This window comes from Dreissena polymorpha, chromosome 3 (genome assembly GCF_020536995.1).
Source record: "Dreissena polymorpha isolate Duluth1 chromosome 3, UMN_Dpol_1.0, whole genome shotgun sequence".
Lineage (NCBI taxonomy): Eukaryota > Metazoa > Mollusca > Bivalvia > Myida > Dreissenidae > Dreissena > Dreissena polymorpha.
In genome coordinates, this window is record NC_068357.1 from 8,013,956 (window position 1) to 8,028,125 (window position 14,170).

The following is a 14,170-nucleotide window of genomic DNA, read 5'->3' on the forward strand; positions in this document are numbered from 1 at the left end:
GAGTGAATTAGAGCAAGTTATAATAATTTTGAAGTGTTTTGGAACTAAATCATAATATTTCTTCTTTTTATTTTTTATTATGATTCTCATAATACTGGTTTTCCAGATCCAGATATTAAAGCCACACACCTTGCAATTAAGTACATGTTAATCAATACAATTTGAAAGTGTGCAAAATTGTCATTAAATCTATAGCCTAGTTAGCAAGAAATTAATTTTTTTGTTTTTATTTTAAAACCGATAGTAGGATTTCTATACGTATACGTACATTTCGACAAACTAGATTATTTGTAAGTTTTAAAGCGCAAAAAGACGGATTTCTATGTTGTAACCACCAGATATATTCTAATTGAGATAGTTAAAATTAAATGTATATCTTCGTTAGCAAGTAATTTATTATTTTTCAAACGGTACCGATTTTAAAACTGAAAGTAGGATTTCTAGACGTATACGTCCATTTGGACAAACGCGATTATTTTAAAGTTTTAAAGCGCAAAAGAGGCGGATTTCTAACTTGTAACCACCAGATATATTCTAATTGGCATAGATAAAAAATGTGTTTTATTTATTCTTAAATTTACTATGCCATGTATTTCATTTCAAGGTGTGTGGCTTTAAAGATACCTGAATGATTGTATTTAATGATACCAATTATGCTGAGTCTTAATCTTAGTGGATTTAAATCCGTCTATTTCCTGTATCCATCAAATTTAAAGATATTAAAATCAGTCAACTTCATTGGGATTACAAAGAGCTCTGCATTTATTTAAGAACAATGTTTGTATACTTTTGAATGTCTATTTTGACATTCATTTGGACTGGCCTGGAGGTATGGTTCGAAACAAGTTTGTTTAGATAAAGGTAACATTTTTGTCCAAGGTCAATAGCACCAACATCCCCACTATACCCCCAGCTGACAGGGCATATAACACTCTTCAATTATTGATAATCGTGATGACCATTTTCCATGAAAACTCATTTTCCAATACCGGTACTCTGTTGATCCAATATTTAGATACTTACAATGATGTGATAGTCAATTTTCTCCAAGAGCATTCTAATGCTTATTGATTTTTGATCATTGGAATTCTGTTTAACAGAATAGTGTTCCAATTAATTAATACCATTGCTTTCAGCAATTATATTCTCCATTAATTTATTGTTTTTAGGTACCTGCTTGAAACTGTGTGTGTGGTTAAAATCGCATATAATTATAGTTATAGGCCATTCTATTAAAATGAAGGTTGGAAGTTCCAGACTGTTAAAACAGAAGTTAATAAGTTTATTTTTTCGTAAATTTCCAAAATATATTGTTGCATAAAACAGTGACATTGAACCAAGAAGTCATCTGTCATTTTTGTTTCAAGATTGTTTTATAGCCAATCTTCCAGAAAACAAACTTTTCTATGTACGCATGAAGAAAACATTAATACAACTTATTTTGGTAATGTTCACTTTAAAAGATATGCTGTTCAATATTCCCTCATGTGGAATTAAAAGATATAATTATTGTTGGGATACAATTTGTTCTCAAATTCAATTCACAGAAAAGTGTGTTCATGCAGTTGCATTTATCTGATTCTGATCATGATTCCCATTTAATTGCTTTATTTAAGCACACTTAACATTAAATGAAGATAAAATCATACATGAATGGTTTTTCGGCTACAGCTGGCACATTGGAAGATGGGTAAATAAGATTGTGCCTTTCAATGTTCCAGTTATGTAATCAAAATGTGCTGGGAAATGGCATGAATTATTTACTTGTCTCATTAAGTTGACAGATTTCATAATGCTAACTAAAGTCTTACTTAAAAGGTGTCAAACAGATCCAGAAGTAAGCCTTAAGTAAATTATTAAGAGTTATACAGCAGTCGCATTGCTGAACCTTTATCTAGCATTGCTGGACTGGGCAATAAATTGCTTTAATTCTATGGCAGTATTCAAGATAAATAGAACAACATTTATAATAGAACTCAGATTTGTTTTAAATGTAAATATTTATGTTGTGTAGAAGCTTGAACTTGGCCTGACACGTTTACAATTACAATGTTTACAGAGTTTTTCTAATAATCTTTGATAAAATGCTTCGCCTTTAAGTAAAATCATGGCTTTGTATTAGACACAGTTAACTTGTTTGTATTCTTTTATTTTATTTTATTTTTATGAATATTAAAGTTGAAATGCATATTCATTGTTAATTAATTCAAACATAAAAAAACAATAAGAATTCAAAGTCCCTATTTGATATGTAATGTAACCGAATTTAATTTCTTTGCTGTTTTGCTGCTGAACCTACATGTACATTGATGTACTTGTGTTTTTATCACCATTCAGAGCTCAAGATAAGGGTCATATTTTCGTAATTACGAATTATTTTCAAGTCCGTTACGTATTTATTTTAAAATCTTGTCGTACCATTAAGAATTACAAAATCAAGTTACGAATATTATTTTTACATTGGTTCGTATCGATTTTTATTGAGTTCTTTTCGCGTATTAAATATCTTTTCGGTGCTTATATAGAATGGTTATCGGGTTTATTTAACAAAGCGCATTTAAAAAAAATTAAAGCGGCGTGTACAGTCTATCTGCCAAAAAAACAATGGCGGCGCCCAGAGAGCGTCGTAAGAAAACTGCAAAGCGTGCAAAATGACGCTTTTAACATATTTAACGCAAAGTGAACCGAAGTTGAATGTTAAGAAAAACATTACAGAAAAGATCTAATACGATGTTGTATGTTCAGTTGCCAACACTGAGTTGGAAAAGCTAAAACAAAATGTGACACGACGGGTCCAAACTTATACAAAATAAAACATTGAACGAGTGGAAGGGACAATGCCCGTGGCTAATCCTTGAAAGATTGAAGGGGAGACCCGTTTTAATTGTGAAATATGTAAAAATTCATTGAAGGCATGCAATATAAGCACAGTTGGGGCATATGAAGGTATTTGAAAAATAACATTGAATAATAGTGAATAGACACTGTTGAACTCGTATAAATAATTAAAGTTGCTAGGAAGTTTATTTTGATTATTTGCATGAAAATAACCATTCTTATTTATTTTTTGTTCATTTAGAAAAGTTAAGAATTTTTTTCAAAAACTAAGTAGTAACGTTAAGAATAAAATTTCAGAGTTCAGAATTCTTTTTGAAAATCTGGTAGTAACGTTAAGAATTTCACAAAACCTTATCTAGAGCTCTGCCATTTAAGGAATGGGCCAAAGGCCATTTAGATTGTGAAATATTGCCTCTTCTTTGGAAAAAAATCCAAAAAAAATCAAACAAATGCTTTTAAATTCAGAGAACAAATGTTTACGTAATATTATATTTGTGAGGTTCACTCAAAGAGCTGGAATCGGTAATGAACAGAAGGTTTTTTTTGAGACCTTCCATTGGGAATTTTAAGAAGTCATTTGTATTATACAATGTATATATACTTTTCAAGATAGAGAATGGGCCGAAAGTTCAGCCCAAAATTTGACCAACACTGTGAATGTTATTAATTCATACATGCTATTATTTAATACACCTACACTTATCTGACTTATATTAATTCAGGAAGGTTTTGACTTCACATGAAATCTATTGTCTTACATTGCAATATTGTTAGGATATTTACTTTATGCATCGTGTGGGGGTTGTTAACTTGTTATTTTATCTTTTTAAACAGTTTCATTGCAGTAATAATTTATTTTTAGTGCAACTCATGTTCATGCTTGTAACTTTACACTGAATAATGTGTACTTCACATTATTTTCTCATGTTTTCTCATGTGAAAGAGGCACTGTAGTACTACATATTTTAAAGCCCACTTAGTGTTTCTCATTTTTAGTGCTGTTCAGTCCATTTATGTCCATTTTTAGGCATAAAATCTGAAGGTCAGAATTTTTAAGTGGAATTTCTTTAAAGATATATAATATGATGTGGTAAAAGTCACCACTTTTTTGACACAAGTGAGTCTGTTTGCTGAATGTATGGAAATATTGAATATCTGACATGTCTGTGAAGTCACTTTGATAGAATGTTGCTTTTATGGCTAATACTTTTTGACAGTTTGATAAAACGTTCCTCTGCATTTTCGAAATAGTTTGTTGGAGTGCTTATAATGTATTCATAAAGTGGTATTTGTCTTCTTTAGTGCAGTTGTGTGTTTAAAAGGTTGAAGATTTGTTTTTTGAAAAAAAAACACATGGAATGTTTTTCTAAATTTTATACATGTTTTGAAACATATTTAGTGTCTTGTAAGCAATGTACAAGACAACCTGATATTTCAGGATCATACTAGCTTAACTTGAATGTATTTGCAATGCATGTAGTTTGAAATAGTGACCAAGTACATTTTGTTCATTAGTGAAAACTTGATAGGTCGAATGTTTGGTTTTAAGTATCAGGTTTTAACACTTACATTGACACTACCAATTGTAGAAACTGAATCCACTTAGTATTCTGATTTACTATGTCATTGTGTTACAATGAGCTCAAAAAGTATATAATTATGACATAATGTATTGATGTTTGTACTGAAAGGGAACACTTGAAAAACATTTTCATTCGTCTGCTTGGCTCGGTCATCCATTAAGTACAGTTGAAGAGGGTATTTAGGCAGACATTTGGAGCCATTTTTACTCCGTTCAGTGGTCACCTTAAATAGGGGCGTGCAAGCGTTACATACTCAAGTGTTTTTTTGTGAACCTCATAGCGGTGCTTGCATTAAGAATACATTCAAAAAATAAAACAACAATCTACCATGAATTTTTTATGGTGTTACTTTTTTAATTTCCGTTTTAAAAACTGTTGTTCTATATTAAATTCAGTAAAGTTTTATGTTCACGTGTGAGCCTCTCATAATTTTAATAACATTTCTGGGGAAGTAATGATATTGAAATAATGCCTTTGCTTTGCATTGAGCATTATTTAGCCTGTGATAAGTGTAACAGTAATATATTACATAACGCATCAAACTATACTATATTGTAAATTTTTGACAGACAATATCTTTACTTTAATATTATTTGTTGTTAGAAATAGATCAATTATCATATTCCAGTAAATGTATACATGTGCAAGTGACAGTTTCAAAGGATTGAAAAGCTCTTCAGCTCTTTATATTAGACTCTTCAGAGAAATATAGCTTTTTAGTTAATTTCAGGTGTATTTTACTAAGACATTGTTGAAAAAATGCTTTGTTAAGATTTTATAGTTTGAATTTAACACAGACAATTTGTATAAATTTCATGCAGAATCAACGTATTTTATTACTTTATAATGTCAGTAACCACTCAGTTTGTCTTTCCTTAGGTGTATAGTCCAATGCTTGTTATCAAATCACTTGCTCTATCAGCTGTGGTTCAATTCATAATACATGCATTGGCAATTAAAACTGTTGATTATTACTGCAACGACAAACTCTTAGTCAGACATTTATTCTTAAGAAAACATTTTGTATTTCTACAATAATTCCTCTATAATTTGACAATAGTCAAGAAGCAAATATTAAATATATACAAGACTTGTTGCACATATTACAAATGGGCCGCGTGCTCTGTAGAAAAAAGGGTTTAATGCATGTGGGTAAAGTGTTGTCCCAGATAAGCCTGTGCAGTCCACACAGGCTGATCAGGGAAAAACTTTCCTCTTTTATGGTATTTTTTGTTTACGGAAAGTCTCTTCTTTGCAAAAATCCAATTTAGGCAGAAAGTGTCGTCCCTGTCTAGCCTGTGCGAACTGCACAGGCTAATTTGGGATGGCACTTTACGCACATGCACTAAACCCCATTTGCACAGAGCACGGCCCAAATGAATTATTTTACAGAGCCCCGAGTGAGTAGATACTATGTACTCCCACAAGTACCCATCAAACATGTGTCAGGGGTGTTATATTTGTACAGCTTTATTAAACCTGCCGCCACCTAGTCTGTTAAACCTGGTCCTGTTATCACGTTCTGGTCTTTGGTCTGTAAAAACATTAACAGGAGCCCACATTTTTGCAGTTGTTAATGAGCATTTGTAATTAGAGCTGAAGAGTTTGTAGGGAGTCTCATCTTCTGAGCTAATTTGCATTTACCTATAATGTATGATGAGTCAACTGTATTCATACAAGAGCATGCTGAACTTGTTCCATGCAATATTCCTTTACAATGAAAGAAAATGTTTTAACCCTTTGCATGCTGGGAAATTTGTCGTCTGCTAAAATGTTGTCTGCTGAATTTGTAAAATAAGCATTTTCTTCATTTTTTTTCAAAGAATACTATCAGAATAGCAAACAGTTTGGATCCTGATGAGACGCCACGTTCTGTGGCGTCTCATCTGGATCCAAACTGTTTGCAAAGGCCTTCAAAATCCGGTTCCCGCACTGAAAGGGTTAATATCAGAATTTAGAATCAAGTCTGACTGCATCATAAGTGGTGAGTTAAATTGACAACTAAAACAAGCAGCAAAACATTCTTGATCTTTTAAGAGCAGTTTTTTTCATATTGTATTTTTTGTTAACAATAACTTTGTTTTATGATTTTTGAAGTTTAATGGTATTTTAAATATAAGTAAGTGCTTGTGTGTTTGCGTTAAAAACATATGCTGCTTTTAATCAAACTTAGTATTGTTGATGAATAAAAAAAATGTCATGCCTATAAAAAATATTAATTTTAAGAAATACTATCAGGTATGCACTCATCTGCCATTTTGGCTATGAATAGTTGGAAATTGAAAATTCTGTGCAATATCCCCCAGGGGGTGGGGCATCCATGTGTATTCTGCATCCTCACCACAGGTGAAACATGTCTGTCAAAGATAATATAGATAAGGAAAACTCATTATTGATAATGGCACACATCAAAAATAGTAATTATTGTCATGAGTCAAGCATTTATGAAGAGAAGTCAGAGGGAAGATAATACCGATATTGTGTTCCTGAGCTCTTGGTACTATAAAGGCAGATGGGTTTGATTGTCAGAGTGCAAAACAAGAAATTTGAGATGTTGACTATTTTAATGTGATTCGTGTGTTTTTTAAATCATTTTATGCTTTTCATGATCTTGTATTTTTATAATTTGGAATGCTTTAGGATTTAACCTAATTTACAATAAGCAATGGCCTGCTCATTCTTTGAAAAATACTTTGGCATTTGTTTATACCACATATATTTGAAAACTCTTAAATTAACTTTTGACCAATGGTCCATCAAAATATTTCAGATATAATGTACATGTTATTTCTTTTGGTGTATTTATTTCATACAAATTTCTCTACTGATATGCAGTACTGTATTTGGCATTGGCATTTACAGAAAGAAATGCTGAAAAATTATAGTCTGCAAAAATGCCTCAGATGTCGATAATCAATATTATAACTAACTATTCAGCTACTCTCCAATACCACTGTAGCCCTTTTAATTGCACTATGCCTAGCAGCAGACTTTATGGTGGATTTCAATCATTACTGTTAATGCATGTGGCATGGTGGCATCAGTTGTATTACATGTGTGAAATTCATGGTGCTGATCATTTCCAATTTGCTACCTGCAGTCAGAACATCTCTGGGTTATGTCTTTCTAACCTGACTAGGTGTTTGAAATGTGTGAGGATTTTTCTCCATTCCAATGTTAATAAGTTAATGTCAGCAGAAATATAAAGTTGAATTATCTTGCAGTCAGCTCTATTTATTAAATGTATGATCATATGAGGTTGGGAGATAAAATACATTCAGTAACTGTTTAAATAGTAACTTTTCAATAAAGACCAGTTTTGTCATAAAATTGATAAACCATTATTTTTCATGACTATTTTGACATGAATTAGTCTTTGAAATTAATTCATTCATTAAACAAATTACAGACTATTGAAGAATACTATTAAGGAAATTCTATGAAATAATTATGATGATGTGAACAAATAATGCTCATCATTAATAAACATTATTATAATTTATGATATATTAAGGAATTATCTATATACACTCCTTGATATTAAAGAAACTTTTGAGAACATCATGAGGTCATCATAAGTATCAAAATCAACAGCAGTTAAATATCAATAATATATACACTCCATGTCTAATAAATAATGTATGAGCATGTTTTGTAATTACGGTATACAATCTGATGTTGCAATCAGTCTCATAAAATTATTTTATGCATGTTTATTGCTCATTTATCCACTGCACAATCATATGCTCTGATAATTTCTGCATTTAATTCACATTTAATAAACATAAATGTTTTCTGCATGTGCGCACTGAAGTGCATTAAAAAATTTTTTTTATTAAAAGCGTTGTCAGCAAATAAATTCAATTTAGTTTATGATAATGTGTATATTTAGTATAATTGCTAGAGAGTAAATACAGCCTATTTTTGGTTTAAAGAAAATGCAGAATTTTGTACAATACATATTTCTTTGTGCACTTGTTATTGTACAAACTGACCACTGTGTTTTATGTACATCAAATGAGCACTTAAAACACTTGATTAAATAATGCTTAATTTATTCAAAAGGAATGTGCGAACATACATATATGTAAGGGATAGAACAGACTTCTAGACCTTGTAATCCATATATATCAATGTATTAAGCAATAACCTTGGCAACACTTGTCCTTATCACCCTCATTGTCCCCTGGATTTCATGTGACTATCACAAGATCATTGACCACTTCAGTGACCCAAGTGGGTGGTTTATGGCCTCTGGGGGATTAACTGACCCTTAAGCTCCTTTAATCCCAATTGATGCTCTCGGGGGTTCATTGGTTATTTTGTTATTGCTATTGGTACTTGAGACTGGCTGGTCATACTCAAGGTGTTGGATATTAATAAATGGATAATGTTTCATTCATTACATCATACAGCACATTTCCACACAAGCCAACAGTTTCATCACCATAATAGGAATCTCAGTTGTCATCATCACCACCACCACCACAAAATCATCATCATAACCATTAATGCTATCACTACCTCCACCACCACCAATAACACCATTCCTACCACCACCTCCACAACCACTATCATCATCATTCCAAAAGCTTAGCCACAGTACAGCCATGCAACTATTACGACCACCTCTATGATCATCAACAGGTACACTTCCATCACCTCAACTTCAGCTCTCTTGAACATAAGGAACACCTGACAATGCCACCACCACTGCAAAAACAAATCCACCTTCACAACAATCACCACAGAAAGTACTTATCCCTTTACCACTCAGATAATGTATTTTGATGCATTTGTAGTCCTTGAAAATGTTTAAGTCAATTAAAGACCTTCCTTACTAGCTTCAAGTTTTAAAGGCTATATTTCCAACCCTTACATATTGATGAGCAGCAAACAGCATAAAACCTGAACAGACTGTGTCAGTTTCTCGCAGGCTGTTCTGGTTTTAGGCTGTTTTCACATAATCATTGTCACTTTGCTTCTGAGTGGGAAAGGGTTAAGTGGAAAAGAGAGCAGGGGTCAACACAGCCACCACCAACAAAAGGTGAAATGCAAGCTTTTATTTTAAAGCTATGTCATTATTTGCATAATTATGTGCTAAAACTTTTAAGCGGTAATTAAAACCCCTTACTCTTCGATTTGGCCATCAAACATTGATGATGGTGTCATGTATACATCTCTGACAGATGTCCACCCAGCAAATTTCCGACCATTTTTTCAAAGATATCATCTTGTAATGCCCTCTGAGGAGATTGTAACAAGATGCACTGTCAGGATAAGATGAAGATGTCTGAACAGGGAAGAAAATCAATGAATCTGAATGAATGCCCAATTAGGATTTATGATTCCACCAGAATTCTGAACAGATGGCAAATAAAAATTGCTCATCTTTGAAGCTCCAAGTGTCAAATTTAATCTAACAACACCCCACAAGAATCTGAGCTGAACTAATGTTTTGATTGTTGGATGAAATTGCATGAATTTTCAAAATTGAAGGAAATGAAAAAACTGACAACTGATTGAATAGTCTGCAACATGATGTATGACTGATTGTGGAAGAGGCAGAAGAAGGGTTTGGTTTGATTAAATGGGAACGCATGTCTGTTGTCATGTTTGCTCTCCTCAGAAATTAAATTGAATTTTATTAATCAGCGGAAATCAACAAGAGGCCCTAATTATTTATTGTTGTATTGAGACTGTTTTGCTAAAGTTTGGAGGACTGCCTTGGCGAAATGTTGTTCATGATTTCATGAACACTTCAAGCCAATCAGGAATTGTTCATGAACCGTTCTCAAAAAGTTCCTGATCTTGGTTCATGAACTTTTGGACATGAACTGTTCTTAAGATACGTTCATGAACAGTTTATGAATTTTTGTTGAACACTTCAAAGTGCATGAACAGTTCTTCATCTAACCATAAATACTTAGTAATAAACATTTCATGAACAATTATTTCTGATGACTTTTCTGAGACACTTTGAGGATCCATCATGAATAATTCATGAATTCCTTTGTGCTAGATGTTTCATAAATATTTTTGAAAGAAATAATTTGAAATGTCTAGCATACAAATCTTGTAGATTTGTGAAACCTGTGAAGTTAGTATGAATATGCATAGTATTTTCACCACTGTAAGTAAGAGTTCTTGACCTGTTCTAGAGAATTTTAAGAACATTTGTACAAGAACTGTTCAAGAACTGCCTTCAGAAACAGTTCAATAACTTTTTAAGGACCTTTCCTGTTCTTGAATTATTCTTAAACTATTCTTGAACACTTTAAGAACTTTTTTGAACAGCATGTTTCCTTCTGATGTTCTTAAACAGGTCTACACAATGTTTTTGAACATATGATGGACTTTTTAAGAATCCAATATGTTCTTAAAAGGATCTGTCATTGTTCTTGGAAGACTTAAAAGACAAGTTTAAGAACGTTTTAAGGACATATTATTTCAAGAACAGTTTAAGATGATATCAAGAACTCAAACATGTACATTGCATTGCTGTTTTTACAAAGGAAGAATATTGTGTGCACAGGAAGTTGAAACGGAAGGCACATGGTTTATGTTATATTTGAAAATGTAAGTCTTTAATAAATTACCGGCTGAACTGATCAGCCATTGGTTCCATTTCAAGTTCTTTGGCACTGTAAGTGTAACCATTTCAGGGAAACCATTGATTAGTAAATGATTCTTGAACTGAAAATGAGACTATTCATAGTCTTTTCAATACATGAATTATTCATGAACATATAGTGCAAAGTTGTATTATGAAATTTAAAGAGTATTATCAAACCACTTGTATCTCAGTTATTAGTGTTATATTTAAATTATTGTTATATGTTGCTATCAATATGTTAAGTGCTAATACAAGACTTGTTTCTTCTTACCCTGACCTGTTTGTTGAGCTTAGGTAACACTTATGATAACCTTTGCATAAATTGACAAATTCTTGTTCATGAATAGTTCAATAACACTTCATGCCACCTCAGTTCATGAACTCTTGAAGAACTATGGTTCATGAACTATTCACTGACAGTCCGTGAACAGAAAATGAGCCATTGAAAAATAGAAGAAAAATGTTCATGAACTGTTCATGAACAGCAAAATCCTGAATTTTTCAAGAATTGTGTTGTTCATGAACTGTTCAAGAACACTTCATGCCATTGGTGTTCATGAATAGTTCATGAACATTTGATGCCATAATGGTTCAAGAATAGTTAATGAACACTTCATGCCATAAGGGTTCAAGTATAGTTCATGAACACTTCATGCCATTAGGTTTCAATAATATTTCATGAACACTTAATGCCATTAGTGTTCATGAACAGTTCACGAACTAAAATTTCAAGAACATTTCACAGACTTGGTTCATTTTCTGTTCACTGAATATTCGTGAACAATTCATGAACTCAGTTCATGAACAGTTCACGAATTATTCGTGAACTGCAGAACAACATTTCGCAGGGGCGAGACCCAGAAAATGCTGTCAAAGATGGTCCAAGCTTAAGCATAAATAAGCGAAAATCAAGTTTAGGCGGAAAGTGTCATCCCTGATACGCCTGTGCGGACTGCACAGGCTAATCAGTGATGACACTTTACGCACATGCATTAAGCCCAGTTTTCTCAGAACAAGGCTCATTTGATAATGTCTGAGATTTCATGTGTCTGAATTATGTGCAAATGCACTAACACCCAGAACAGATTGTCAGAGCTCTGAGCTTTGCTTATTAGTTATTGGTCTAACATAAATTTTAGATACGAATAAGAGATAAGAGATGAATTTTTTTTTTATGTCATTTTCAATAGAATTAAAGGTAAAATTAGAGATAATCATAACAGGAGTACAAGTATTATAAATTATGAACAAAATATTATTTTGATATATTGCATTAAGTCCATCAGTACACACATATAACAAAATATATACACTGATGGTCAATGATGTACAGAATTTCTAACAGATTATCTAGATGAAAGTCTTAATACAAAAATTTGTATACAACCTGTTCAACCTTGATGAAAGTCTTAATACAATTTTTTTTTATACACTTAATCGTATTTGTATTTTTATATTAAATAGATAAATAAATGTAAATACATGGAGAGACACTATTGATAATATAAGTCAGCTCTCAATTCAAAAGTTTTAAAAACAAAAATAGATTTCATACATTTTTAACCAGGTTTTCCGAAGGAAAAAACTAGTTATTAGATTGGCGAATGCGGGCGGGCTGGCTGGCTGGCGGGCTGGCTGGCGGGTTGGCGGAATAAGCTTGTCCGGGCCATAACTATGTCGTTCATTGTCAGATTTTAAAATCATTTGGCACATTTGTTCACCATCATTGGACGGTGTGTCGCGCGAAATAATTACGTCGATATCTCCAAGGTCAAGGTCACACTTTGAGTTCAAAGGTCAAAAATGGCCATAAATGAGCTTGTCCTGGCCATAACTATGTCATTCATTGTGAGATTTTAAAATCATTTGGCACATTTGTTCACCATCATGGGACGGTGTGTCCCACGAAAGAATCACGTCAATATCTCCAATGTCAAGGTCTCCACGACTAAAAATAGATTAAAAAAAAAAAAAAACTTACAAAGGGGGTTAATTTTTTTTGGTCATTTCAAAAGTTCAGTTTGAGTTTTCTCCCTTTATCAGATTTTTTTTTCACAATGAAAACCTGGTTTTGTGACAATTTTGTCCCTTGTTTTCATTGTCAGTCTGTAAGAGGTCAATAAACTTGATCATGTTTGTGTTTTTCCAGTATTATTTACTCATATACTTCTTACGTAAATAAAAAAAACATTGGGCATTCAAGTAAAAAATGAAATTCGTCCTCAAGACCGTTACAGTGTTTGCATTTTCTGGTTTGAAACAGTATCTTTTCAGGCTTGTGCAATGTCCTTGCTTAAACTTCAAGTCTGTGGGCAGATACATCTATCCCAAAACAAGTATTTAATGCAGGGCTTTTTATCAGGAAACTGGGAAGAGCTGGCCATAGCCTTTCAAATGGGCAATTTCATGCGCGATAACTGCTCTTCTTGGGAAGACTGTGTTTTTAAAAGTTTTTGAAACAGGGTCTTTTTCATTGTGAAAAAGTATTAAAAGACACATTGTGGTGCATTCTTTATCATATTAGAGCTCATTGCTTTCAATTTGGGAGATGCCCAATATGTCTAAGTAAAAAAACAACAACATTTTTTTTTTTTTTTTTTACAATTTGGGAAATTCATCTTTCAATTTTGGGGAAAAATGACCTTACTTTCAATAATTTAGAAGTAGCTGAATTTCAGCCTCTGATATATAAGGGTTAAAAGCCCGGTAACGCTATTCTGCTATTCTGTCTGCCTAGCGATAGGGAGGTTACGGGTTCGATCCCTGACTGTGGGAGCGTTCTTTAGATCTCCCCCATAGACACCAAGGAAAACGGACTCGAGAGCGTGTCATATAAGCTTAGGCTTGTTATGCAATGGAGCTTAAATAAATAGGTTTAAAAAAAAGGGCTATAACTTCTTCTTTTGGTCGTGTTTTGCATTTCACTTGACCTGAGGTTTGCAAAAACAAATCAGATACATGTTCACCTTTTAAAATAATTTAATTTAATTAATTTTATTAAAAACTATTGCCATATTGAAAAGTCTTATAATGCAGATAAAAGCTTTAAATGCATTACTTGAAAATAATCCCTAATAATAACGTCTCTTTTTATTCTTTTCAGGTTTCCTTTTATGTCCTTACAGATAGAGAA

The 14,170-nt window shown here is 32.6% G+C and overlaps 1 protein-coding gene across 3 annotated transcripts in view; it reads left to right on the top strand.

The window, feature by feature from the left end:
* The window catches only part of LOC127872865 (E3 ubiquitin-protein ligase TRIM9-like), a 110,593-nt gene that overhangs the window by 869 nt on the left and 95,554 nt on the right, over positions 1-14,170 (top strand). The window lies entirely within an intron of this gene.